Source organism: Felis catus, chromosome A1, assembly GCF_018350175.1.
Source record: "Felis catus isolate Fca126 chromosome A1, F.catus_Fca126_mat1.0, whole genome shotgun sequence".
Lineage (NCBI taxonomy): Eukaryota > Metazoa > Chordata > Mammalia > Carnivora > Felidae > Felis > Felis catus.
This window is the reverse complement of record NC_058368.1, coordinates 207,145,159-207,172,966: the sequence shown is the minus strand read 5'-3', so window position 1 is coordinate 207,172,966 and position 27,808 is coordinate 207,145,159. Positions and strand designations below refer to the sequence as shown.

Below are 27,808 nucleotides of genomic sequence, written 5' to 3'. Positions count from 1 at the left end.
GCAGTGAAAGCAAATTTAAGCCAATATCTGTCAACTATCAAATAATTACTAGATATAAAGCACAAAACACTAATATATCCTGGGAGGTTTTTGTTTGTTTGTTTGTTTTTTAATCTCAGGGAATCTTTGAACTCCATCTTCATCCACTTTGGACAATTGCCTTGCAGGAGCAAAATGTAAGAATCCAAGATGTGTGGCATTGTCATCCCAAAGCTCTGTTTGGTCTGGTGCACCCACTCCTATCACAGAACAATTTTGGCCATGTCTGATAAAAAGGTGGATTGATTCTGCGATTAAATGCAGCTCCAAAATAACCCTTTTTTTGCACAAGGATCCAGGGATAGAAGAATATTCCCAACTAATGTGGGGAAATCCCTACTCGCAAAAAGCCATTGTCCAAGTCAAAGTGTCGCCCAAAAGGCATTGAGGGACACTGCTTAGATGTTACAAAGCACATTTTGGGTATATGTGGGAACTGGAAATGGACCAGGTGATGATATTCAGGAACCACTTTTAGTTTTATTGGGCAGTATTCTGTTATTTTGTTTACAGGAGTTAATGTTATTTTGGCAACGTAAGAAGGTACTTTTGTTTTTTAGAATGGGATGTTATGCTGTCTGTGTAATGTTTGGTTCTGACTGTCCCATACTGCCACTGCATCCCACTTATAGAGCAGTCACTTTGTGAACTGCCTCCAGTGTTGGATGACTCTGCCAAAGGACTGACATTGCACTTTGCTCATGAGAGTCCATGAGGACCCAGTGGGAATGCTCCGGACTCATGTGGCTAGATTGGGTGATTTCTTGCTTATAATAAACGTTTATTTGTCAGAAGGTTGTTTAAGACTTCTTGCTATTATGGAAAGCCACCTGTTAGAAGTGATAGCTGGAGGCATTCTACATATGATAAAAAGAGCTCTGAAATTTCTAAAGTGTAAAATTGAATTAGCAACAATGAGATTTTATCATTGACTGGGCATTTGAACGATATGTTCTCTAACTCATCTTCCTGTGTCAGGCAGTAAATCACTTAAGAAAAGCTATCCTGACCTATTGGTAATGAGATAATTTTCTTCCAGACTTTGTCTTTGAAATAGTAGTTACTTCACAAAGATCTTCTTGTCTGAGTTTTCTTTTTTTAATTACCGTCTTCTCTCTAAAAGTATGAGGGTGTTCTAGAGGCACTAACAATCGAATCCAGCATCTCCTTTTGTAATATCAGTCTGTATTTCATTTTTCACAGAAAGTGTGGAGGGTGTGGTTAACACAGCAAATCAGGTAAGCATAGGTCAAATAGCAAGTTTCTGTGACAGTTCTTTATTTCCTCACCCTTCCATGCAGCAGAGGGCAGCAGTGAACTGTGCATATTTCCTCTAGAAACAAACCAAATAAATGTAATTACGTAATTTAAAAATCATGTTGAAAGTGATCCACGTTCAATAGTGGTCCCCAGAGCAAACAGTAATTTACCTGGGCTGCAATTCAGTATATCGTAGCTAATTTCATATCTCAGACTTATGGTTTGGTTGAAACAATCTGGGATTTCAGTATAACATTGTATTGGATAGTCATTCACAAAATAGGTGTGGGCAGAAAATAAGTATTTTCTTTTCTTCTAAGAAAAATGTGATATACTGAAGGAAATTTATAGTATAGAGGTATTCAGCTATTTCTAGACTTACAATGTTGTCTTTGTCAAGATATATATGATATTTTTATGAAATTTTGTCTTCTTTAAAAGCCTTTTTAGTAAATTAACTTAAAACGTTTTTTCTTACCAACTAATAATATTTATGGAATTTTTATTAACCTATTTTTCAACTTATGGAATGACCTTAAGTATTAAATTTCAACTTTTTAAGCTTTTTCCTTGTTTTTTACCTACATATTTTCATACTTATCCATATTTCCCCTTAAATGTCATCTATTGTCTTCGTAATAAAGAAAATGAAAAGTTAGTGCCTTTACACTTCCCTCAGATATTCCTTCACCATATTCCTCCAAAATACCATTTTATATTATTCAGTTTTAGGCCCTTACTCATAGAGGGCAATTATTAAACATATGTCTACTGACGGCTGGAAGAAATTTCCAATTAAGGAAAGGTTACTCGTGTTTATTGAGTCCCGACTCTGCCTAGGATTTCCAGTCGGTGTTAAACCACCATCACACAGAAAACCATTTCTGTGTACCTTTCTAGATTGTAGCATTAGAAAAGATCTTTTCAAAGTAGAAAAGGGCACGTGTTCTTGTTAGAAGAGAAAAGATCTTAGATTTCAGTTGTATAGTTCATATTTAAATTCCGGCTCCACTTAGCAGTTGCCAGAACTTCACCACTTCTGCTACCCGTCTGTCTTCCCAGGGATGTGTGGCAGTAGCAATGATCATTTTTGTATTCTGCCTATCTTGTTTGCTTCAATTCTTACTTGGAAGAACCTGCCACTCCCTTGAGGAGGCGCAGCATTTAAACTTAGGTATATTAGTAGTTATATCACATGTAAATGGAAAATATTTCAGTTGAAAGACAAAGTGTGTTAGATTGGGTGAACAAAGAAAATTGAACTACATGTTATTTGTAAGAAGCACACATTAATTAGAAAAACAGAAAGGATGAAAGTACAAGGACAAATATTTCCCATGCAAACGTTAGTGGGAAAAAAAGCTGGTGTAAGTATATTGATATCAAAGTAAATTATAAGGCAAGTAGTACTAGATAAAAATGTGTCAGTTCATATGATAACATGGTCAATTCGAGAGAACGATATAACAATTCAATATTTATATTCACTTAAATACATACTTTAAAATATATAAATGCAAGCTAACAAAATTGGAGAAAGAATAAAAGCAAAGTCAATATTAGGGATTTTAACACACTTTTTCTGTAACTTATGGAAAAATTGTTAAAATCAATAAAGATTTAGAAGATTTGAGCAACACAATTAACCACCTTGACTAATTGACATATATTGACCACGACTCCCTAAAACCATAACATTTATATTCTTTTCAATTGTATAGGGAACATTTACCAAAATATACATATCTTGGACCATAGAGTGAATCTCAACAAATCATGAAGAAGTGAAGTCCTGCAAAGATCTCTTCACAATGGAATTAAACTAGAAATCACCAGGAGCAAAATAGCTTTAAAATCTTCAAAAGATTGGAAATTAATCAGCACACTTTTAAATAACCCACTAGTCAAAGAAGAATTTACAAAGGAAATTAGGAGATATTTTAAAGTGAAAGATAATTCAATATAACAAAACCTGGAATGCTACTGTATTTAAAAGAAAATTTAAAACCTCATATTTTTAAAAACAATTTTCTTAAAATTTACCTACAGATACAATGCAATCTCACTGAAATTTCTAATTTTTGTGTGTATAAATTGACACATTTTCTATGGGAATGCAGAAGACCTAATAAAGTAAGACAATTTTGGTAGAGAAATACAAATGAAGGATGTACAGTACCAGATATAAAGACTAGCTGTAAAGCTATAGAAACCAAGATAGTGTAGGCTTACCAACAGCACAGACAAACAGACCAATAGACTAGAATAGAGAGCCCAGAAATAGTTCCACACAGGATATACGATATGTCAAATGGCAAAAGCACCACTCCAGTTTAGGAGGGTAAAGAGTGCTGGGTTCAGTGGATATCTAAATGGAAAAATGTACTTTGATCCTTTACATAGTTGATTAATTAATTAATCAATTAGTTAATTAATTTGAGATAGATCATAGACCTGATATAAAAAAGGAAACAGTAAAGCTACCTGAAGCAAACAGAAGAAAATCTTCAATATTTTCCTTGGTGTAAACAAAGATTTCTTACACAGACTGCAAAAGCCTCAATCTGAACTAGAAAACATTAACTGGACCACATTAAAATTAGAATTTTATATTTATTCAAAGACATTTTTAACATTAAAACTGCTAAAAAGCAAACTAGACACTGGATATTTGTGACACATATATTTCATAAAGGATTTATATTCGTAACAAAGAGCTCCTACAAAATAAAATAAACAGACAAAAAAGAATGACAATGTGATTTTTAAAAATGGGCAAAGACTTAAACAGACCCTTTAGAGAAGAATGTATCCAAATGATCACTAGGATATGAAAACAGGCATTTCACAAAGAAAGATCTCCAAATAGCCAAGTGATCAGAGAATTGCAAATGAAGGCACAATCAGATAACAGACACACTTCTACCACACAAGCTGAAGCTAAAAAGATTGCCAATTCCAGCAAGGATATGGAGCAGCTGGGGAAAGTGTAGGTGGTAGAGAACTGGGATACATGGTGCCCTTAGTCTGTAAGAGCTCTAATATGAACCTAGCAGAAGCCCATGGGAAGAGAAACCCAGGACTGGCAAGTAAGGCCCAGCATGGAGGGAGCCTTCTCTTCCAGTATGTGGTGCCTCCCATTGGCCAAACCTAAGCTGGAAGCCAGAGGACACTGGATGTGGTGAGGTGGTTTATAAAAAGTGGATCTGAAGAGGCAAAGATTCAGCTCCATTTATTTAATTATTTGTGTATTATTTATGTATTTGTTGTATCTATCAATGCATCGATTATCTATCTACCCCATCTATTTATGTTTGCCTTAGCTGGGATGTGTGTGTGTGTGTGTGTGTGTGTGTGTGTGTGTGATAATGGTTACATGTGTACAGTGTAATCAAATGGCCAAAGAGACTAAGAATCACAAATGATTAGCATTTGTGTATTTACTATCTGTTAAGTATGTTGACAGAAACTTCTAGGCTTCTTGCTTAAGGTACAGTATGATGAAAAAATTTTTTTTCAGCATGATTAAATTCTGGCAGTGAGAAGAGGACATTAGCTAAAAACTGTAACATAAGCTGCAACAGAATTGTTTTAATCTTTCAAGGACAAAATGGTTTCATAGCATATGTTATTGAAGTTCCCATATTCAAAATTTATGAGACAAGAGAGACAAGCATTCCCTATTTTATGAAAGCTAATAGTTATAATTAATTTGATTAATGCTGTGAGAATTTCATATAGCAATAATTAACATTATTTGTAATTTGAATGGCAATTATTTGGGTATCTTATTATTAAAGAAAGAGTCTACAGGAGTGTTAAAACAACTATTACATTTTGCAGCTTAGGGTCTTTTACGTTAATTACATAGTTTTTCCTTGGCACCCAAGACATGCTGCTTATTGTAGCAAATGGAATATGTACGCAAAAAACACTTGTCATGTTCTAACCATCAAAAACAACATTACATTTGGTATGTTCTATAGTCTCTTTCAACATATTTCTAAACATATAAACTTTTTTTGAGAGAGAGAAAGAGCACGTGTGAGCAGGGGAGGAGTAAAGGGAGACGGAGAGAGAATCCCAAGCAGTGTCCACACTCAGCACAGAGCCTGACGGGGGGCTCAATCTTATGACTGTGAGATCACAACCTGAGTCAACATTAAGAGTCAGAGGCTTAACTGACCGAGCCATCCAGGCACCGCTAAAACATACAAACTTTTAAATAAAGGATCCTATTTTATGTACAGTTGAATGTCTTCAACTTTCACCTGTATCATAGACATTTCCCCATCTAAACATTAATGCATAGATTTTAATTTTCCATATCAGTAATAATTTACTAATGAGAGATTTCTAGAGGTAATAGTACTTCATCAAATTCACATTCTTTTTAAAATCTTGATAAATAATAGCAAATTATTTTCCTGAAAAGATTCAACAATTTATATTCTTAGCAGAGTCAAATCAGAATGCAGGCTCATAGTTCCTTCACTATTTTTCTGACAACTTGATAAGCAAAAAAAATTGGTATGTCATCATTTTAACATTAATTTGCTTAATTGTGAGATTAAATGTGTTTCTTGTTTGCTGACTACTTTTATTTCCTCTACTTTCACTGAAATCCATTTAACTGAATCCACATCTTCTGTTCTTTTGGCTAGGGAATATACATTTTTAATTTTTTAATGTTTATTTATTTTGGAGAGAGAGAGTATGAGCAGGGGAGGGGTAGAGAGAGGAGACAGAGAATGTGAATCAGGCTCAGCACTGTCAGTGCAAAGCCCAATGTGACCCACAAAGCATGAGATCATGACCTGAGCCCAAGTCAGTCACTCAAACAACTGAACCATGCAGGTGCCCCTAGCTAGTAATTATTTTTAAAAATTATTTTTTAACAAAGAGTAAAGATACCAACACTTGTTATACAAGTGCCAATTAGTGTTATAATTTTTTTAATATGAAATTTATTGTCAAATTGGTTTCTATATAACACCCAGTGCTCTCATCCCAACAGGTGCCCTCCTCAATGCCCATCACCCACTTTTCCCTCCCTCCCACCCCCCATCAACCCTCAGTTTATTCTCAGTTTTTAAGAGTCTCTTATGCTTTGGCTCCCTCCCTAACTTTTTTTTTTCCTTCCCCTCCCCCATGGTCTTAAGTTTCTCAGGATCCACATAAGAATGAAAACATATGGTAATGTCTTTCTCTGTATGACTTGTTTCACTTAGCATAACACTCTCCAGTTCCATCCATGTTGCTACAAAGGGCCATATTTCATTCTTTCTCATTGCCACGTAGTATTCCATTGTATATATAAACCACAATTTCTTTATCCATTCATCAGTTGATGGACATTTAGGCTCTTTCCATAATTTGGCTATTGTTGAGAGTGCTGCTATAAACATTGGGGTACAAGTGCTCCTATGCATCAGTACTCCTGTATCCCTTGGGTAAATTCCTAGCAGTGCTACTGCTGGGTCATAGGGCAGGTCTATTTTTAATTTTTTGAGGAACCTCCACACTGTTTTCCAGAGTGGCTGCACCAGTTTGCATTCCCACCAACAGTGCAAGAGGGTTCCCATTTCTCCACACCCTCTCCAGCATCTATAGTCTCCTGATTTGTTCATTTTGGCCACTCTGACTGGAAAACCCAATAGACTCCACCAAAGTCAGCTAGAACTGATAAATGAATTCAGCAAAGTCGCAGGATACAAAATTAATGTACAGAAATCAGTTGAATCCTTATACACTAATAATGAAGCAACAGAAAGACAAATAAAGAAACTGATCCCATTCACAATTGCACCAAGAATCATAAAATACTTAGGAATAAACCTAACCAAGGATGTAAAAGATCTGCAGGCTGAAAACTATAGAAAGCTTATAAAGGAAATTGAAGAAGATACAAAGAAATGGAAAAACATTCTGTGCTCATGGGTTGGAAGAATAAATATTGTTAAAATGTCAATACTACCCAAAGCTATCTACACATTCAATGCAATCCCAATCAAAATTGTATCAGCATTCTTCTCGAAGCTAGAACAAGCAATCTTAAAATTTGTATGGAACCACAAAAGACCCTGAATAGCCAAAGTAATATTGAAGAAGAAGACCAAAGCAGGAGGCATCACAATCCCAGACTCTATTACAAAGCTCTAATCATCAAGACAGCATGGTATTGTCACAAAAACAGACACATAGACCAATGGAATAAAATAGAGACTGCAGAATTGGACCCACAAATGTATGGCCAACTCATCTTTGACAAAGCAGGAAAGACTATCCAATGGAAAAAAGACAGTCTCTTTAACAAATGGTACTGGGAGAACTGGACAGCAACATGCAGAAGAATGAAACTAGACCACTTTCCTACACTATTCACAAAAATAAACTCAGAATGGATAAAGGACCTAAATGTGAGACAGGAAACCATCAAAACCCTAGAGGAGAAAGCAGGAGAAATCCTCTCTGACCTCAGCCGCAGCAATTTCTTACTCAACACATTTCCAAAGGCAAGGGAATTAAAAGCAAAAATGAACTATTGGGACCTCATGAAGATAAAAGGAAACAATCAAACTGCAAAGGAAACAATCAACAAAACTAAAAGGCAACCGACGGAATGGGAAAAGATATTTGCAAATGACATATCAGACAAAGGGCTAGTATCCAAAATCTATAAAGAACTCACCAAACTCCACACCCAAAAACCAAATAATCCAGTGAAGAAATGGGCAGAGAACATGAATAGACACTTCTCTAAAGAAAACATCCAGGTGGCCAACAGGCACATGAAAAGATGCTCAACGTTGCTCCCCATCAGGTAAATACAAATCCAAACCACACTGAGATATCACCTCACGCCAGTCAGAGTAGCTAAAGTGTTATAATTTTTAACACTAAGGCAATTTTGGATTTTTTTGTAATCAAATGTATCATTATTTGTTTTATCTTTTGTATTTGGGGATTTTATTTTATTTTACATTTTAATGTCTAACTCATGTAGAGTTTAATGTATCTGTAAGGAAAGAATCTAATTTATTATATATATTAATTTTTTTTTTCAAATAGAAAAGCTCTCCAACAGTGTTTAGGAGTAACCTATACCTTCCCCACTGGATTTATTTGTTTTTTACAAAAGCCATACTTTTGACTTTTGTGTGATGCCTTATAGCAATTGCTAGAACCTTTAACAATAATAATGCTATTTACACAAACCCTTATGTCTTCTTGATTTTAATAGAAATCCTTTTGCTATTTTTTAGGTAATATTTAGTATTCCATCATAGTCTACAATTTGATTTATGATTCTTTTTTAGATGTACAAGTTAATATGGAATATTTTAAGTGTTTAAATTGTATTTGCATGTATATAATGATGAATGGGATTTAGAAGTTATGTTTTTCTTATTTACTTTTAACTGAATTGTACTGTGGTAGGATAATTGATAACTATAATTTCTGCACTTTATAATTTATTGAGGAAGACTTCATGATCCAGTGTATATTTTCTCCCCAATCTCCAATGAATACTTGAAAATGTAGATGGTAAAGTTAAATTTGTAGCTGTCAATTTAATAATTTAAAATATTTCTATTTACTTTTTGTTTATTTGTTGATGTTTAAGAAATGTGTATTATAGTTGTAGGAGCAGAAATTCTCATGATAGAACATACCAATACATGGCACAAAAACAGACACATAGACTAATGGAATAGAATAGAAACCCCAGAATTAGACCCACAAACGTATGGCCAACTCATCTTTGACAAAGCAGGAAAGAACATCCAATGGTAAAAAGACAGTCTCTATAACAAATGATGCTGGGAGAACTGGACAGCAACATGCAGAAGATTGAAACTAGGGAAGGCTGGGAAGATGGCAGCGTAGGAGGACGCTGGGCTCACCGCACGTCCTGCTGATCCCTTAGATTCCACCTACACTTGCCTAAATAACCCTGAAAACTGCCAGAAGACTAGCAGAATGGAGTCTCTGGAGCCAAGCGCAGACGAGAGGCCCACGGAAGAGGGTAGGAAGGGCGGAGAGGCGGTGCGCGCTCCACGGACTGGCGGGAGGGAGTCGGGGTGGAGGGGCGGCCCGCCGGCCAAGCAGAGCCCCCAAGTCTGGCTCACAAAAGCGGAGGGCCCGGACAGAGTGTGTTCCCACAGCAAGCGGGACTTGACATCTGGAAGGTTATAAGCTAACAGCTCTGCTCAGAGAACGGGAGGGCTGGAGGACAACAGGAGGGAGAGTTGTTGAGCCCCGGATGACAGAGCTCAGCTTGGCGGGGAACAAAGGAGCTGCCAGCACCATCTCCCTCGCCCATCCCCCAGCCAAATCCCAAAGGGAACCAATTCCTGCCAGGGAACTTGCTTGCACCGTGCAAACACCCAAAGCTGTGCTTCTGCGGATCCATCCCTCTGGCGGGTCTGACTCCCTCCTGGTGCCGCAGGGCCCCTCCGAAACAGATCACTGAAGGAGAAGAGAGCTGAGCCTGCCCCTCCCGCCCCCGTGCACCTTGCCGATCCACCCCAGCTAATACGCCAGATCCCCAGCACCACAAGCCTGGCAGTGTGCAAGTAGCCCAGACGGGCCATGCCACCCCACAGTGAATACCACACGTAGGAGAGGGGAAGAGAAGGCACACACCAGTCTGACTGTGGCCCCAGCGGTGGGCTGGGGGCAGACATCAGGTCTGACTGCAGCCCCGCCCACCAACTCAAGTTATTCAAGACAGCACAGGGGAAGTGCCCCGCAGTCCCACACCACTCCAGGGACTATCCAAAATGACCAAACGGAAGAATTCCCCTCAGAAAAACGTCCAGGAAATAACAACAGCTAACGAACTGATCAAAAATGATTTAAACAATATAACAGAAAGTGAATTTAGAATAATAGTCATAAAATTAATCGTTGGGCTTGAAAACAGTATAAAGGAGAGCAGAGAATCTTTTGCTACAGAGATCAAGGGACTAAGGAACAGCCAGGAGGAGCTAAAAAATGCTATCAACGAGCTGCAAAATAAAATGGAGACAACTAAGGCTCGGATTGAAGAGGCAGAGGAGAGAATAGGCGAACTAGAAGATGAAATTATGGAAAAAGAAGAAGCTGAGAAAAAGAGACATAAAAAAATCCAAAAGTATGAGGGGAAAATTAGAGAACTAAGTGATGCACTAAAGAGAAATAATATACGCATAATTGGTATTCCAGAGGAGGAAGAGAGAGGGAAAGGTGCTGAAGGTGTACTTGAAGAAATAATAGCTGAGAACTTCCCGGATCTGGGGAAGGAAAAAGGCATTGAAATCCAAGAGGCACAGAGAACTCCCTTCAGACATAACTTGAATCGATCTTCTGCACGACATATCATAGTGAAACTGGCAAAATACAAGGATAAAGAGAAAATTCTGAAAGCAGCTAGGGATAAACGTGCTCTAACCTATAAAGGGAGACCTATAAGACTCGTGACTGATCTCTCTAATGAAACTTGGCAGGCCAGAAAGGAATGGCATGAGATCTTCAATGTGATGAACAGAAAAGATATGCAGCCGAGAATCCTTTATCCAGCAAGTCTGTCATTTAGAATAGAAGGAGAGATAAAGGTCTTCCCAAACAAACAAAAACTGAAGGAATTCGTCACCACTAAACCAGCCCTACAAGAGATCCTAAGGGGGATCATGTGAGACAAACTACCAGAGACATCGCTACAAGCATGAAACCTACGGACATTACAATGACTCTAAACCCGTATCTTTCTACAATAACACTGAATGTAAATGGACTAAATGCGCCAACCAAAAGACATAGGGTATCAGAATGGATAAAAAAACAAGACCCATCTATTTGCTGTCTACAAGAGACTCATTTTAGAACTGAGGACACCTTCAGATTGAGAGTGAGGGGATGGAGAATAATCTATCATGTTACTTGAAGTCAAAAGAAAGCCAGAGTAGCCATACTGATATCAGACAAACTAGATTTTAAACTAAAGTCTGTAACAAGAGATGAAGAAGGGCATTATATAATAATCACAGGGTCTATCCATCAGGAAGAGCTAACAATTATAAATGTTTGTGTGCTGAATACGGGAGCCCCCAAATATACAAAACAATTACTCACAAACATAAGCAACCTTATTGATAAGAATGTGGTAATTGCAGGGGACTTTAACACTCCACTTACAGAAATGGATAGATCATGTAGACGCACGGTCAATAAAGAAACAAGGGCCCCGAATGAGACATTGGATCAGATGGACTTGACAGATCTATTTAGAACTCTGCATCCCAAAGCAACAGAATATACTTTTTTCTCGAGTGCACATGGAACATTCTCCAAGATAGATCACATACTGGGTCACAAAACAGCCCTTCATAAGTATACAAGAATTGAAATCATACCATACATACTTTCAGACCAGAATCTAAAAAAACTGTAGAGCAGATCAACGAAACCAAGAGTTGATTTTTTGAAAAAATAAACAAAATTGATAAACCTCTAGCCAGGTTTCTCAAAAAGACAAGGGAGATGACCCAAATAGATAAAACCATGAATAAAAATGGAATTATTACAACCAATCCCTCAGAGATACAAGCAATTATCAGGGAATACTATGAAAAATTATATGCCAACAAACTGGAAAACCTGGAAGAAATGGACAAATTCCTAAACACCCACACTCTTTCAAAACTCAATCAGGAGGAAATAGAAAGCTTGAACAGACTCATAACCAGCGAAGAAATTGAATCAGTCATCAAAAATCTCCCAACAAATAAGAGTCCAGGACCAGATGGCTTCCCAGGGGAGTTCTACCAGACGTTTAAAGCAGAGATACTACCTATCCTTCTCAAGCTATTCCAAGAAATAGAAAGGGAAGGAAAACTTCCAGACTCATTCTATGAAGCCAGTATTACTTTGATTCCTAAACCAGACAGAGACCCAGTAAAAAAAGAAAACTACAGGCCAATATCCCTGATGAATATGGATGCAAAAATTCTCAATAAGATACTAGCAAATCGAATTCAACGGCATATAAAAAGAATTATTCACCATGATCAAGTGGGATTCATTCCCGGGATGCAGGGCTGGTTCAACATTCGCAAATCAATGAACTTGATACATCACATTAATAAAAGAAAAGATAAGAACCATATGATCCTGTCAATCAATGCAGAAAAAGCCTTTGACAAAATCCAGCACCCTTTCTTAATAAAAACCCTTGAGAAAGTCGGGATAGAAGGAACATACTTAAAGATCATAAAAGCCATTTATGAAAAGCCCACAGCTAACATCATCCTCAATGGGGAAAAACTGAGAGCTTTTCCCTGAGATCAGGAACACGACAGGGATGTCCACTCTCACCGCTGTTATTTAACACAGCGTTGGAGGTTCTAGCATCAGCAATCAGACAACAAAAGGAAATCAAAGGCATCAAAATTGGCAAAGATGAAGTCAAGCTTTCACTTTTGGCAGATGACATGATATTATACATGGAAAATCCAATAGACTCCACCAGAAGTCTGCTAGAACTGATACATGAATTTAGCAAAGTTGCAGGATACAAAATCAATGTACAGAAATCAGTTACATTCTTATACACTAATAATGAAGCAACAGAAAGACAAATAAAGAAACTGATCCCATTCACAATTGCACCAAGAAGCATAAAATACCTAGGAATAAATCTAACCAAAGATGTACAAGATCTGTATGCTGAAAACTATAGAAAGCTTATGAAGGAAATTGAAGAAGACATAAAGAAATGGAAAGACATTCCATGCGCATGGATTGGAAGAATAAATATTGTCAAAATGTCAATACTACCCAAAGCTATCTACACATTCAATGCAATCCCAATCAAAATTGAATGAGCATTCTTCTCAAAACTAGAACAAGCAATCCTAAAATTCATATGGAACCACAAAAGGCCCCGAATAGCCAAAGGAATTTTGAAGAAGAAGACCAAAGCAGGAGGCATCACAATCCCAGACTTTAGCCTCTACTACAAAGCTATAATCATCAAGACAGCATGGTATTGGCACACAAACAGACACATAGACCAATGGAATAAAATAGAAACCCCAGAACTAGACCCACAAACGTATGGCCAACTCATCTTTGACAAAGCAGGAAAGACTATCCAATGGAAAAAAGACAGTCTTTCTAACAAATGGTGCTGGGAGAACTGGACAGCAACATGCAGAAGGTTGAAACTAGACCACTTTCTCATACCATTCACAAAAATAAACTCAAAATGGATAAAGGACCTGAATGTAAGACAGGAAACCGTCAAAACCCTAGAGGAGAAAGCAGGAAAAGAGCTCTCTGACCTCAGCCGTAGCAATTTCTTACTTGACACATCCCCAAAGGCAAGGGAATTAAAAGCAAAAACGAACTACTGGGACCTTATGAAGATAAAAAGCTTCTGCACAGCAAAGGAAAAAACCAACAAAACTAAAAGGCAACCAACAGAATGGGAAAAGATATTTGCAAATGACATATCGGACAAAGGGCTAGTATCCAAAATCTATAAAGAGCTCACCAAACTCCACACCCGAAAAACAAATAATCCAGTGAAGAAATGGGCTGAAAACATGAACACTTCTCTAAAGAAGTCTTTAGAGAAGTCTAAAGACACTTCTCTAAAGAAGACATCCAGATGGCCAACAGGCACATGAAAAGATGCTCAACATCACTCTTCATCAGGAAAATACAAATCAAAACCACACTCAGATATCACCTCACGCCAGTCAGAGTGGCCAAAATGAACAAATCAGGAGACTATAGATGCGGGAGAGGATGTGGAGAAACGGGAACCCTCTTGCACTATTGGTGGGAATGCAAACTGGTGCAGCCACTCTGGAAAACAGTGTGGAGGTTCCTCAGAAAATTAAAAATAGACCTACCCTATGACCCAGCAGTAGCACTGCTAGGAATTTACCCAATGGATACAGGAGTACTGATGCATAGGGGCACTTGTACCCCAATGTTTATAGCAGCACTCTCAACAATAGCCAAATTATGGAAAGAGCCTAAATGTCCATCAACTGATGAATGGATAAAGAAATTGTGGTTTATATACACAATGGAGTACTACGTGGCAATGAGAAAGAATGAAATATGGCCCTTTGTAGCAACATGGATGGAACTGGAGAGTGTGATGCTAAGTGAAATAAGCCATACAGAGAAAGACAGATACCATATGTTTTCATTCTTATGTGGATCCTGAGAAACTTAACAAAAACCCATGGGGGAGGGGTAGGAAAAAAAAGAGATTAGAGTGGGAGAGAGCCAAAGCATAAGAGACTCTTAAAAACTGAGAACAAACTGAGGGTTGATGGGGGTGGGAGGGAGGGGAGGGTGGGTGATGGGTATTGAGGAGGGCACCTTTTGGGATGAGCACTGGGTGTTGTATAGAAACCAATTTGACAATAAATTTCATATATTGAAAAAAATATTTTAAGTGCTTACAAAGGTTCTTCTGAAAAAAAAGAACATACCAATACAAAATAGACTTTAATTCTTTTTATTTTAAATTCTGCATAGATATTAATAGGACTTTAATGTTTCAGAACTTTTCACATATGTCTCAGTCCATCTCTTTATTTTAACCTTTTATTGCTATTTTGTTTTAAATGTAATTTTTATAAGTCAAATGCTTTTGAGTTTTGTTATTAATTATTGCTTTCAACTTTTCAGTTGTAATTTTATTTTTGCCTTTACTTCGACTCTATATAAACAGCAGACCATATTTCAGATGACTTTCCTCTCTATTTGGAAACAAAAACTGTTGGATTGGCATTCTCATGCATATTTTTTAAAGTTTTTATTTAAATTCCAGTGAACACACAGTGTAATATTTGTTTTAGGTGTATGATATAGTGATTCAATACTTCCATACAACACCTGGTGCTCATCATAACAAGTGCATTCCTCAATCTCCACCGCCAATTTAACTCATACTCTCCTGCCCACCCTCCTCTAGTAACCATCAATTAATTCTCTACAGTTAAGAGTCTGTTTCTTGGTTTGCCTCTCTCTCCTTTGCTCATTTGTTTTGTTTCTTAAATTCCACATATGAGTGAAATTATATTGTATTTGTCTTTCTCTGACTTATTTCACTTTGCATAATATTGTCTAGCTCCATCCATGTTATTGCAAATGGCAAGATTTCATTCTTTTTTATACCTGAGTAATATTCCTACACACACACACACACACACACACACACACACACACACCACCTTTTCTTTATCCATTCATCATTCAATGAACACTTGGGCTGTTTCCTTAATTTGGCTATTGTAGATAATGCTGCTATAAACATTGGTGCATGCATCCATTAATACAATCCCTATCAAAACATCAACAGCATTTTTCACAGAGCTAAAACAAACAGTCCTAAAATTTGTATGGAACCACAAAGAGGCTGAATAGCCAAAGGAGTCTTGTAAAAGCAAAGCAAAGCTGGATCCATCACAATTCCAGACTTCAAGTTATATTACAAAGCAAAACACTGATCAAACAGTATGGTACTGGCACAAAAATAGACACATAGATCAATGGAACAGAACAGAAGACCCAGAAATGAACCCACAACTATTTGGTCAATTAATCTTCAACAAAGGAGAACAGAATATTCAATGGGAAAAAGTCTTTTCAGCACATAGCCTGGGAAAACTGGACAGCAACATATAAAAGAATGAAACTGGACCGCTTTCTTACAGCAAACACAAAAATAAATTAAAAATGGATTAAAACCTGAAACCATAAAAATCCTAGAGGAGAATACTGGCAGTAACCTCTTTGACATTGGCCCTAGCAACTTCCCTCTTGATATATCTCCAGAAGCAAGGGGGGAAAAAAGCAAAAATAAACTATTGGACTTCATCAAAATACAAAGTTTCTGCACAGTGAAGGAAACAATCAACAAACCAAAAGGCAACCTATGGAATAGGAGAGGCTATCTGTAAATGACCTATCTGATGCAGGGTTAGTATCCAAAATATATAAAAAAAACTTAGAAAACTCAACACCTAAAAACCAAACAATCCAGTTAAAAAATGGGCAGAAGATATCAATAGGCATTTTTCCAAAAAATATATACGGATGGCCAACAGACACATGAAAAGATGCCCAACATCGCTCATCATAGAGAAATACAAATCAAAACCGCAATGAGGTATCACTTCCCATCTGTCAGAATGACTAAAATTAATGACATAAGAAACAACAGCTGTTGGTGAGGATGTGGAGAAAAAGGAACCCTCTTACACTATGGGTGGGAATGCAAACTGGTGCAGCCACTGTGGAAAGTAGTATGGAGGTTCCTCAAAAAGTTAAAAATAGAACAACCTTATAATCAAGCAATTGCACTACTAGGTATTTACCCAGATAATACAAAAAATATTATTAATTTAATATGAAAGTTTTTATTGGGAGAATTTTTATTGGGGGAATTTAATCTATTTCTATTCACAAATTAGCATGTCCAAAATAGAATTCCTCCCTAAGTACTGTTATTGTCCAGTAGTTCTCATCTCAAAAAATGACACTGACATCCATCCAAATTCCAGGGTACCAATCACAATTTCTCACTCCTGCATACTTTGAAAATTCAATCCATCAGTAAATATTGGATTGAACAGTACTGTTAGCTTCACATCCAAAGTGAATTTCAGTTCTACCACTCCTTATCTCCCTTATTATTATTTGTCACTTAGATTCTCACCATGTTCCATCTATTGCTTCCTCTAATGGATTTTCCATTTAAGAGCCAGAGTCATATCTTTAAAACGTACATATGTATGAAATTCTTATCCTTAAAACCTTTTTATGGATTCTTATTGCATCTCAACTTAAATGCAAACTTTTTGCTTTTTCATGGGGGACTTAGAGTGTTTCACTTCTGTATCCTTTCACATGTCAACCTCTCTGTCGGTCTCTCCAGCTCATCCACACTGGCTTGTTTTATCTTTGGATCAGTCAAGTTCATCCTTACTTTAAGACTTTGGTGTATATGTTTCCTTTGCTTAAAATCATCTTCAACCCAACTTTTGGTAGCGTGGCTCTTTTTCATTTTTAATGCCTCAGTTCACGTACATCTCAGCCATGAGTCTTTCTACAGCTCTTCTATCTAAATAAGTCATTCTACCTTAACCCAGTAATCACAGTGGCATCAAACAAGACATTCCCATGGTTATTCTAGCCAGAACAAATTTAAGGGACTCTGTCAATTGGCTTAACGTCCACATATTTTGTTTTACCAAGGTTTATGAAAATCTCTCAGCTGCCAAGCAAAGGGGCAAAGAAAGCTTACTGTAATGCTTAATTAAGACCATAAACCTTTAAGGCTGCTTCCCTTTTTTGTGTTATAAACATTTCTCTTAACAGTGAAATGTGGCATTGGCAGCAGGGTATTTTGGTTGTGTTAGGATGCTTTGAATGCAGATATATGGTGGGGTGTACAGGTAGGAGTTACTCATTTAACAAAGTCAGATGAACAAAAAGACTGCATCACTTTTTTTTTAAAACAATGGATTATTACTCAGCCACCCAAAAGAATGAAATCTTGCCATTTGCAATGACATGGATGAAGCTAGGGAGTATTATGCTAAGGAAAATAAGTCAGTCAGAGAAAGACAAATATATAATTTCACTCATATATGGAATTTAAGAAACAAAACAAAACAAAAAAAACACCAAGAAACAGACTGTTAACTACAGAGAATAAACTGATGGCTACCAGAGGGGAGGTAGGTGGGGGATGGGCTAGTTGGGTGATGGCTATTAAGGAGGGCGTTTGTTGTGATGAGCACTGGGTGTTGTTTGTAAATGGTGAATCACTAAATTCTACACCTGAAACTAATCTTACACTGTATGTTAACTAACTGGAATTTAAGTAAAAACTTGAAAAAGAATAAAAGACTGCATCACTCTTAAGAGAGGGTACTATGAGAGCAAAGCTAAGAAAGCATGAGAAAAAAATTTTGAATGAAACACAAAAACAAGTTTTAAAAACATATTTAAACTATCAGTTATATTCAGAAATTCTTAATGCTTATCTCTAAAATACTTTATCTTCTCTTAAAAACAATCACTTTCAAAGTGTCAAAGCTGCATCAATTCTAATGCTAATCCTCATAGTTAATTGGTAACTAGATGTTCTTCAACACTATCAAAATTTTCAATATACATTGAATAAAAATATATGGAAAAACACATATACAATTTTTTAACTTTAGTGAACATTCAAATGTAAACTGTCAAATCACATCTTGACCTATTGTCCTAGTTTTAGTAAATGCTCATTATATTATCTCATAAATTATTTAATATTCTCTACCTCCTAGCTAAAAAGGAGAAATTACATGCTATATGTTGTAATTTGCATAGTTTCATTACAACATTAAGATAGTACATTAATAGTATATAGTAGCATTAATACATAGAAAAAATGTTATTATGGCTTTAATAAATTTATTCACATTATTACAGATTTTTATCATCAATTCTTTTTGTTTTTTTCCCCAAAGCCAGCCATTAGAATTTGACATTATACTCACACATATATAAGGCTGTATCATACCTTTTATCATGCTCTATCAAAAATAACTTTAGTTACTGATATGGCACCATTAAAAATTAAGCAGAAAAACTATAATGGTATATTATCTCATTTTATAGTGCATAAAGGCTGATTAGATAATCTCTACATCTTTATAATATTCACCGATTTTACCAAACTATCTTTCACAGTGTATACTATGATTCACTTTTTATGGTTCCTATGATACTTATTGAAATGGTTTATTAACACTTGTCTCAAATTACAAGTGAAGTCTTTTTCTAAAATATAATAAGACTCATTTGTATGTTTGAAATGACAGTGCCTTAAATAATAAGGCAAATATTTTCCATAGGTTGAATGTGCCAGTGCTGCAGATCCAAGATTTTATAGAAGATTTTATGTACATAATAAGATAAAAACCTCTTATTAGAAATATTGTAAATGTGTAATACATAATAACATTTTGATTTTCCAAAGTTTTCTGAGCTTATTGAATTAAATGTGAAAATGAGTAACCAAAGTAATGAATAGTTATTGGATAGTTCTTGGAAAGGGCATTTGGGTATCCACTGAAACTGAAAAGTAAAACAATGAATGTCATAGTGGTCTATCATCAACATTATTATTATTTTTTTAAACGTTTATTTATTTTTGGGACAGAGAGAGACAGAGCATGAACGGGGGAGGGGCAGAGAGAGAGGGAGACACAGAATCGGAAACAGGCTCCAGGCTCCGAGCCATCAGCCCAGAGCCTGACGCGGGGCTGGAACTCAGGACCGCGAGATCGTGACCTGGCTGAAGTCGGACGCTTAACCGACTGCGCCACCCAGGCGCCCTGAATCAACATTATTTTTAACAATATATCATCTGATAATTCAATTAGGACTTCATACTGTCATCTTTGACATACAATTTATAAGACATATAAAGACATAAAATTGCTGTAATAGAGTTTTTGATTACTCTGAATGTTAACAAGTTTTCTCAAAGCTTATAAATATTAAAATGAAACATAACAATGGAATAGACTGACTCTAGCCATGTATTGTTTTTAGCCACCAACATATAAACTAACTGAAGTATTTTTTTAAAAAACCCTATTCATCTCATTAAGAGGTACATTTCCAAACATATATATACATTTGCATTGGACACACATAAGAGCATTGCAATTATTTTATTTTAAAATATCAGTATATGCCATAATATAGAAATTATATTTCTCTGTTGGAATTTAAGCTTCTATGAAGAAATTGGATGTCACTTAAAAACATACTAGAGATCCATACGGCTTTAAAATTTCTTGAGGAAGTTGTGAGCAAAAAATGTTTCAGGACCACTGCTTTTTCTTACCAACCTGTTTATTTTCTTCACAGTAGTTGGCATTTTACAGTTGATGACCTCATTGTTCAGAGGTTCTCAGGTGCAAGGTGCAAATAACAGACTGTTTTCTGACGGGTATCAGAAGGTATGGAAATGATCAGACAACACAGACAACTTTCAGAATTCCCAGGAGGGCTGAAGTATAGACCCTGAGGCTATGTTAAGCCGGTAACAACTCTCAACCATGCCTTCTGGTCCTCTCTGGCAATAACACATGGCCACCATCACTCAGGCATAGGACAGTTTGAACTGGAGTTCCAGCTGCTACCCTCAGATTCCACGGGCCCACCTGCCGTGTGACTGGTTCTCCCCATACATTTGCCTCTTCTATTTGCTCATTTGTTTGGATACAAATGATAGACTAAAGGAAATTGGGTGGTATGAGTTTTGGGCTCTATATGTAGAAGCTAGATCTCATAATACAAAAAAAATATTAAAAATCAAGAAGGCAGGTATGATTCTGGACAAGTACAAAGGAAAATCATCTAATGTAGAGATGTCACTGTCTTTTCCAGAGGAGACGAAGCTCCTTGAAAGCTGTGCCTTTGTCTGTTTCACTCCATCTACCATATTGAAGAGACCATCCCTTCAAGGACAAATTGTGTCACTTGTGTAGAATTAGAAAATAGAATTGGGATGAGGAGAGATTTTCTCTGGCAACATCAATGCGCAGTATGTTTGCAATAGAAAGTCAACTGTCTTGTATTTTGGTTGATACAGCTGAGGTCTCTGAGCTATGAGACATAGAAGAAAAGAAATAAAAATATATCCTTTACTTTTCTTCATGTGGATGCTGCTGGTTTGTCATAAGAGAAGCATTGGAAAGCCCCAATTGGCAATTTACACTCAGTTTTAGGGAGAATGCATGATTTACCAGTTTTTAAGTTAAGCATGGATTCAAGGCTCTTTAGAATATGCTGAGCTGAGCACTGTATAAATGTGTTTGTTTTATGTCTCCAGTGCACTCAATAAATTTATTCTCATTTCTCATACCCTGGGCATTATTAATCAATTTATCATACCACTCATTAGCCTAGGGTAAATGAAAATTGATCTTGCTTTCTTCTAACTTCTGAAAACACGTATTATTACTAAAAACACGCTTGGAGCCACTAATAAATGTTCTTATACTTATAGCATATTACGAAGCCAGCTTCCCATACTTATTATTATTAAAGTTACATTGCCCCCATCGTTATGGATTGAGTTGTGTCTCCCCCACTCCCAAATTCATATGTTGAAGATCTAACGTGCATCGGGATCTGGGCTTATTTAGAGATAGGTTAGAGTCTTTACAGAGGTAATCAAGTTAAAGTGAGGTAATTAGGATGGGTCCTTATCCAACATGACTTGTGTCCTTATGAGAAGGGGAAGCTTGAATACAGACACGTGTTCGAAATGCTGCGTGACCAGGAAGGCAGCGACTGGAGTGATGCATGGGGTGAAGTCAAGGAATGCTAACGAGTGCCAGCAAAGCACTAGAAGCTAGGAGAGAGGCAAGCTTTCGCACAGCCCTCGGAAGGAACCAGTCCTGCTGACACTTTGATCTTGGACTAGTCTCCAGAACTGAGAAACAACACATTTCTGTTTAAGCCACTCGGTTTGTTGCACTCTGTTACAGCATCCCTAGCAAATGAATAAAACCTTATCTAACATTAGCTGTCTTCGTATTTTCCTTTTTACGTGACTTCTGTAGCCTTGAACCTTTTTTTGTCTCTAGAACAAAGTTTGTTTTTACATCAAATTCCAGCTTTCAGGAGAGATGCTGCCAGATATGTCCCATCTAAGTCCATTTGTTGGACCACTGTGCTGGATGGCAGCTTTCACGGGGACTAAAGAAACAGGATAAAGCTCTGGTGATCCAAGATTTCTGGTCTTTCTTGGAGTCCACATTTACTGGGATGCACCTTCTTTTGAGTTACTTGTCTGCCATGCAGCTGGAGATAAGCCTCTTCCTACATCTGACGGCCTCTATGCTAGGCAGCCTGGAAATGTGAGGTTTAGGTAAACTGAGTCAGGCCTGGACAGCAGCTTTTCTTTCACTATGTCTTATCTCTCTGATCTTTCCTGGGGTTTAATTTTCTCACTCCTTTGCAATGAAAGAGTCACATGTCAATAGCTCAGGTTCTGGTATGAGCCTGGAAGGAAGGGACCAAGGAAAGCATCTCCCTTTTTATTGCCTTGGATATTTGCAGCTCCATATTGTCCATCCTCACTTACCAGGACACGACACCGAACTTACAGATCAAGTTAGGAAGAACTGACATCTTAATGATGCTGATATTCCAACCATAAATACAGTATAGCTCTCCGTTTATTTACACCATTGATATTTTTCATTAGAGTTTTGTAATTTTCCACATATAGATCCTGTGCATATTTTGTTAAACTTGTAACAGAGTATTTCTTTTCTTGTTTTATTTTTGTGCTATTGTAAATGGTATGTTGTTAATTTAAAATTCCAACTGTCTATTACTAGGACTTAGGAGAGCAAAAATAACTATTACGTATTAACTTTTTGTCCTTTGATGTCACGAGATATGTGCTTATTAGTCCCAGGAAGCTCTCTTGTAAAGGTTCTTTCGGGTTTTCTGCATAGGCAATCATGTCATCTGTGAACAAAGAGGTTTGTTTCTTCCTTTCCAATATGTATACATTATCCTTTTATTACCTTATTGCACTAGCTAGGACTTCCAGTATGATGCTTAACAGGAATAGAAAGAGAATCCTAATGTTAGGGGGTGGAAGCTGCCAGTTTCTCACCATTAAGTATGATGTTGTTGGCTCTGATTCTTGTGGAAATGTTCTTCATCGGATTGAGAAAATTCTCCTTCATTCTTGTTTTCTGAGAGGTTTTAACATTTATAGGTGTTGAATTGTTTCAGCTGCTTTTACTGCATTAGTTGCTATGATCATATGATTTTTTCAGCCTATTATTGTGGTACATCCATTTTTTGAACATTGAATCGGCCTTGCATGCCTGGAATATCCTGGTGTGGTGTACGATCTTCCATTGTTTGATCTGATTTGCTAATGTTTTTGGGAGGACTTTGCATCTATATTGTGGAGGGACATTGATCTGTGGTTTCCTTTCTTGTAATATTTTGATCTCACTTTGGTATAAAAATAATGCTGGTCTCACAGAACAAGTTGGGAAGCATTCCCTCTACTTCTCTCTGTTGAAGGGGATTAGGAGAATTGGTATGTAATCTTCTTTAAATATCTGGTAGAATTTAGCAGTGAATCCATCTGGGCCTGCCTCTTTCAGCTTTGGTAGGTTATTAGTTTCTTTACTAAACTTATCTAATAAATATAAGTCTAGTCAGATTGTCTGCTTCTCCTTGTATGAGTTTTAGGTAGGTTGTGTCTTCCAAGGAATTGGTCCATTTCATCTAGGTTATAGAGTGTGTGGGCATAGAGTTGTTCATAATATTCCCATATTATCCTTTTAATTTCGTAGGATCAGTAGCCATAGACCCTCTTTCTTATATTAGTAATTTATATCTCTTCTATTTTTTGCTAATCTCACTAGAGGTTTGTCAATTTTATTGATCTTTTAAAGAGCCATCTTTTTTTTTTTAATTTTTTTTTCAATGTTTTTTATTTATTTTTGGGACAGAGAGAGACAGAGCATGAACAGGGGAGGGGCAGAGAGAGAGGGAGACACAGAATCGGAAACAGGCTCCAGGCTCCGAGCCATCAGCCCAGAGCCTGACGCGGGGCTCGAACTCACAGACCGCGAGATCGTGACCTGGCTGAAGTCGGACGCTTAACCGACTGCGCCACCCAGGCGTCCCTAAAGAACCATCTCTTGATTTTGTTGAGTTTATTATTATTCTGTTTTTAATTTTATTGATTTCTGCTTCAATGTGTATTCTTTTCTGTGCTTTCTTTACACTTAATTCATCCTCTGTCTCTTCTTTTGTACAATGGAAGCTTAAGTTATTTATTTTAGATCTTTCTTCTTTTCTAATTGATGTATTTAATGTTGCAACTTTCCTCTCGGCACTGTTTTGCTGCATCTCACAAGTTTTGATATTTTTATTTTCATTTAGCTCAAAATGTTTTAAAAATTCTTTTAAGACTTCTTATTTGTCCTATGTGTTATTTATAAGAGTGTTGCTTAATTAACAAATATTTATGGATATTTTCCATCTATCTTTCCATCATTGATTTGTATCTTAATCCCTGTGGCCTGAGAACATACTTTGCGTGAATTCTTTCAAATTTGTTAAATCTGTGTTTTATGGCCATGAACGTGATCTCTTGGTGAATGTTCCACATGAGCTTGAGAAAAAGATACACTTTGCTGTTGTTGGACAGAATCATTTATAAATGTCAATTATATCAAGCTGTTCAAGCCAAATCTATCCTTATTGATTTTATGCCTGCTTGATTTATCAGTTAATGAATGATGGATGTTGAAATCTCCAAATGTAACAGTGGACTTCTCCATCATCTATTTCTCCTTTCAGTTCTCTCTGTTTTCAGTTCTCTATCGGTTTTTGCCTCATGTATTTAATGCTCTGTTGTTAGATGCATGTATATTTAGGCTTCTTAGGTCTTCTTGGAGAATTGTTCCTCTTAGGATTATTTAAAGTTCCTTTTTCAGGGTGCCTGGGTGGCTCAGTTGGTTAAGGGTCCGACTTCTGCTCAGGTCATGATCTCATGGTTCATGGGTCCAAGCCCCGTGCTGGGCTCTAGGCTGGCAGCTCAGAGCCTAGAGCCTGCTTCAAATTCTGTGTTTCCCTCTCTCTGTCCCTCCCCTGCTCATGCTCTGTTTCTCTCTATCTCTAAAAAATGAATAAATGTCAAAAAAATATTTTTAATAAAATTCCTTTTAATCCCTGATAATTTTTCTTGTTCTGAATTCTGCTTTGCTTGAAGTTAATATAGCTAGTCCAGCTTTCTTTTGATTAGGGTTACCATGGTATATTTTTCTCCATTCCTTTTCTTTTAAGTTATCTGCACCTTATATTTAAAATGGGTTTCTTGTGAACAAAATATAGGGGGGGTCTTATTTTTTTAGCCTGCTCTGATGATCTTTATCTTTCTGTAGGTATTTATAGCTATTTACATTTGATGTGATTGTTGATATAGTTGTATGAACAGCTATCATGTTTGTGATTTTTCTATTTGTCATATTTGTTCTTTCTCTTTTTCTCCCTCTCCATTGTGGCCGTCTCTGTTTTTGTTTTTGTTTTTAAGTTTATATTTATTTATTTTAAGAGAGAGAGAGAGAGTGGGGAGGGGCAGAGAGTGAGAGGGAGAGAAAGAAAATCCCAAGCAGGCTCTGCACTGTCAGCACAGAGCCTGACATGGGGCTTGAACTCACAAACCCTGAAATCATGACCTGAGCCATGTCAATGGCTCTTTTACCATGTCAATTATTTCTTTCTATAATTTTTTGCAGTTGCCCTAAAATTTGCAATATACATTTTTAACTAATTTAAGTCTTATTTCAAACGACACTATATTGTTTGACATGTAATTCAGGTATCTTGTAACAGAGTATTCCAAATTCCTCATTCTAGTTCCTTATGCCAGTGTCATTTGTTTCACTTCTCTGTACACTAAACACAACCAATACATTGTTAGTACTTTTCCTTGAAACAGTCAAATATCTCTTATATGAACTACAAAAAATAGATTTTATCTTACATCCATTTTTTTTTTTAGCATTTCATGCAGGACATATCTGTTACAAAGAATTTCCTTAGCTTTTGTTTGTCTGAGAAAGTATTTCTCTTTGATTTTGAAGGATAATTTCACTGGATGTAGAATCCTAGGTTGGTAGGTTTTTCTTTCCACATTGTAAATATTCCTCTCTTCTCTGTTCTTGCTTTCATGGTTTCTAATGGGTAATTCATTATAATTCTTATTCTTGTTATTGTATAGGTAATAATTTTTTAATTTTGTTTCTTCATCTTCTTTTTCCTGCACATTTAATATAATATGCTTATGTGTAGTTTTTTGTTGGTGGCTGGTGGTGTTTCTCCTACTTGATATTCTCTGAGCTTCCTGGATCTCTGGTTTGGTTTCTGTCACTAATTTTAGCCATTATTACGTCAAATAATTCTCTTGTAGAATTATTCTCTCTTCATTCTCTGGTATTCTGATTATATGTATGTTACACCTTTTGAAATTTTTTTTATGTTTCTTGGATGTTTTGTTCCTTTATTATTATTACTCTAAAAATAATTAAAAAGAGAAAAAAAATCTTTAAATTCCAGTTTGGGAAGTTTTTATCGCGGCATCTTCAAACTTCACTGATTCTTTCCTTGGCATTATCCAGTTTACTGATCAAAAGCATTCTTCACTTCTGTTACATTGTTTTTATTTCTATTATTTCCCTTTGATTCATTCTGAGAGAGTCCATATTTCTGCTTATATTGTCCATTTGTTCATGCGTGTTGTCTACTTTTTTCTTTTGGAACCCTTAACAATTATTTACAGTTGTTTAAGTTCTCAGTCTGAGAATTCCAATATCTTTCTCATGTAGCAGTCTGGTTCTGGGGCTTGATTTGTCTGTTCAGACTCTGAGGTGTTTTTTTTTTTTTCTTTTTTGCCTGCCTTGTAGTTTTTATGAAAACTGAACATGATGTATAAGTAACAGAAACTACAGTAAATAGGCCTTTAGTGTGAGAATTTGTTAATCTGGCTAAGAGTTGGGATGTGTTTAACAATACCACAGTGCCGGAGGCTTCACATTTCCTCTCTCACCTTTTTGTCTCTCCTCTTGGTTCTGGTCTTCTCTTAAGTATTCCTTCTCTGAGGGAGTCTGTGTCTTCCAGCACTTTCGGCTGTTACCACTGTTATTACACCAGAGCCCTGTCGACATGGTGGTCAGCTGTGGGAGACTGGAAGTGTTCTATAATGTTGGGATTAAATCTCAGTTGTTTAGTTGGTCTGGGTCTCTGTGTTATGGATTTCACAAGTATTTCTCAAGTGATATAGCTTTTCTCCTCTTAACATTAAAAAAAAAAGTCTAGAAGGGGCTGTAATGGCAGAAATAGCCTTGGGCTGGGATAAAGCTTTGGCAAAATCTTTTCCCTATAGAATAGGCTTTTTAAATAGAGAATTATCTAGACTTGTATCACAATGATTCCTCTTCCCTTCTTCCTGCCCAAGCCTAGAGGGTATCTTTCTAGGAACTTCATCATGAGAATATGGTGAGGTTATTAAAGGTAAACCAATGAAAATGTGGGGGACTCCCTAAGATTGCAACCCCCAAAGATTCCTTACTCTAAGACTAGTCCAGAGTCTGCCTCCAGAAACTTGTCAAAATTACCACTGAAGTATTCCTACCAGTTTATGTCTCTAACAGCTTCTCTTCTTTAATAAAAATAATGACAATAAGAAGTAATAATAGCAGCAAGAGTATTAATTCTAAAGGCACAGTCACTTTAGATTTACATACATACTAAATTGTGCCTTTGCTTGCCATTCATTTCAGAGACCTTTCTTATTCCCTCTAGGACAATTATTTTTTTCTTAAAGTAGACCTAAGAGTGGCTAATTATCTCATTTATGTGTTTATCTGAGAAAAACATCTTATTT

At 36.6% G+C, this 27,808-nt stretch overlaps 1 long non-coding RNA gene across 1 annotated transcript in view; it reads left to right on the top strand.

The window, feature by feature from the left end:
• The window catches only part of LOC123380187, a 217,543-nt gene extending 196,472 nt beyond the window's left edge, over positions 1 to 21,071 (top strand). Inside the window, exon 5 of the long non-coding RNA XR_006585661.1 lies at positions 20,764 to 21,071. This is a non-coding gene — a long non-coding RNA (uncharacterized LOC123380187). The remainder of the gene's footprint in view (positions 1 to 20,763) is intronic.
• The last annotated feature ends 6,737 nt before the right edge of the window (positions 21,072 to 27,808 follow it).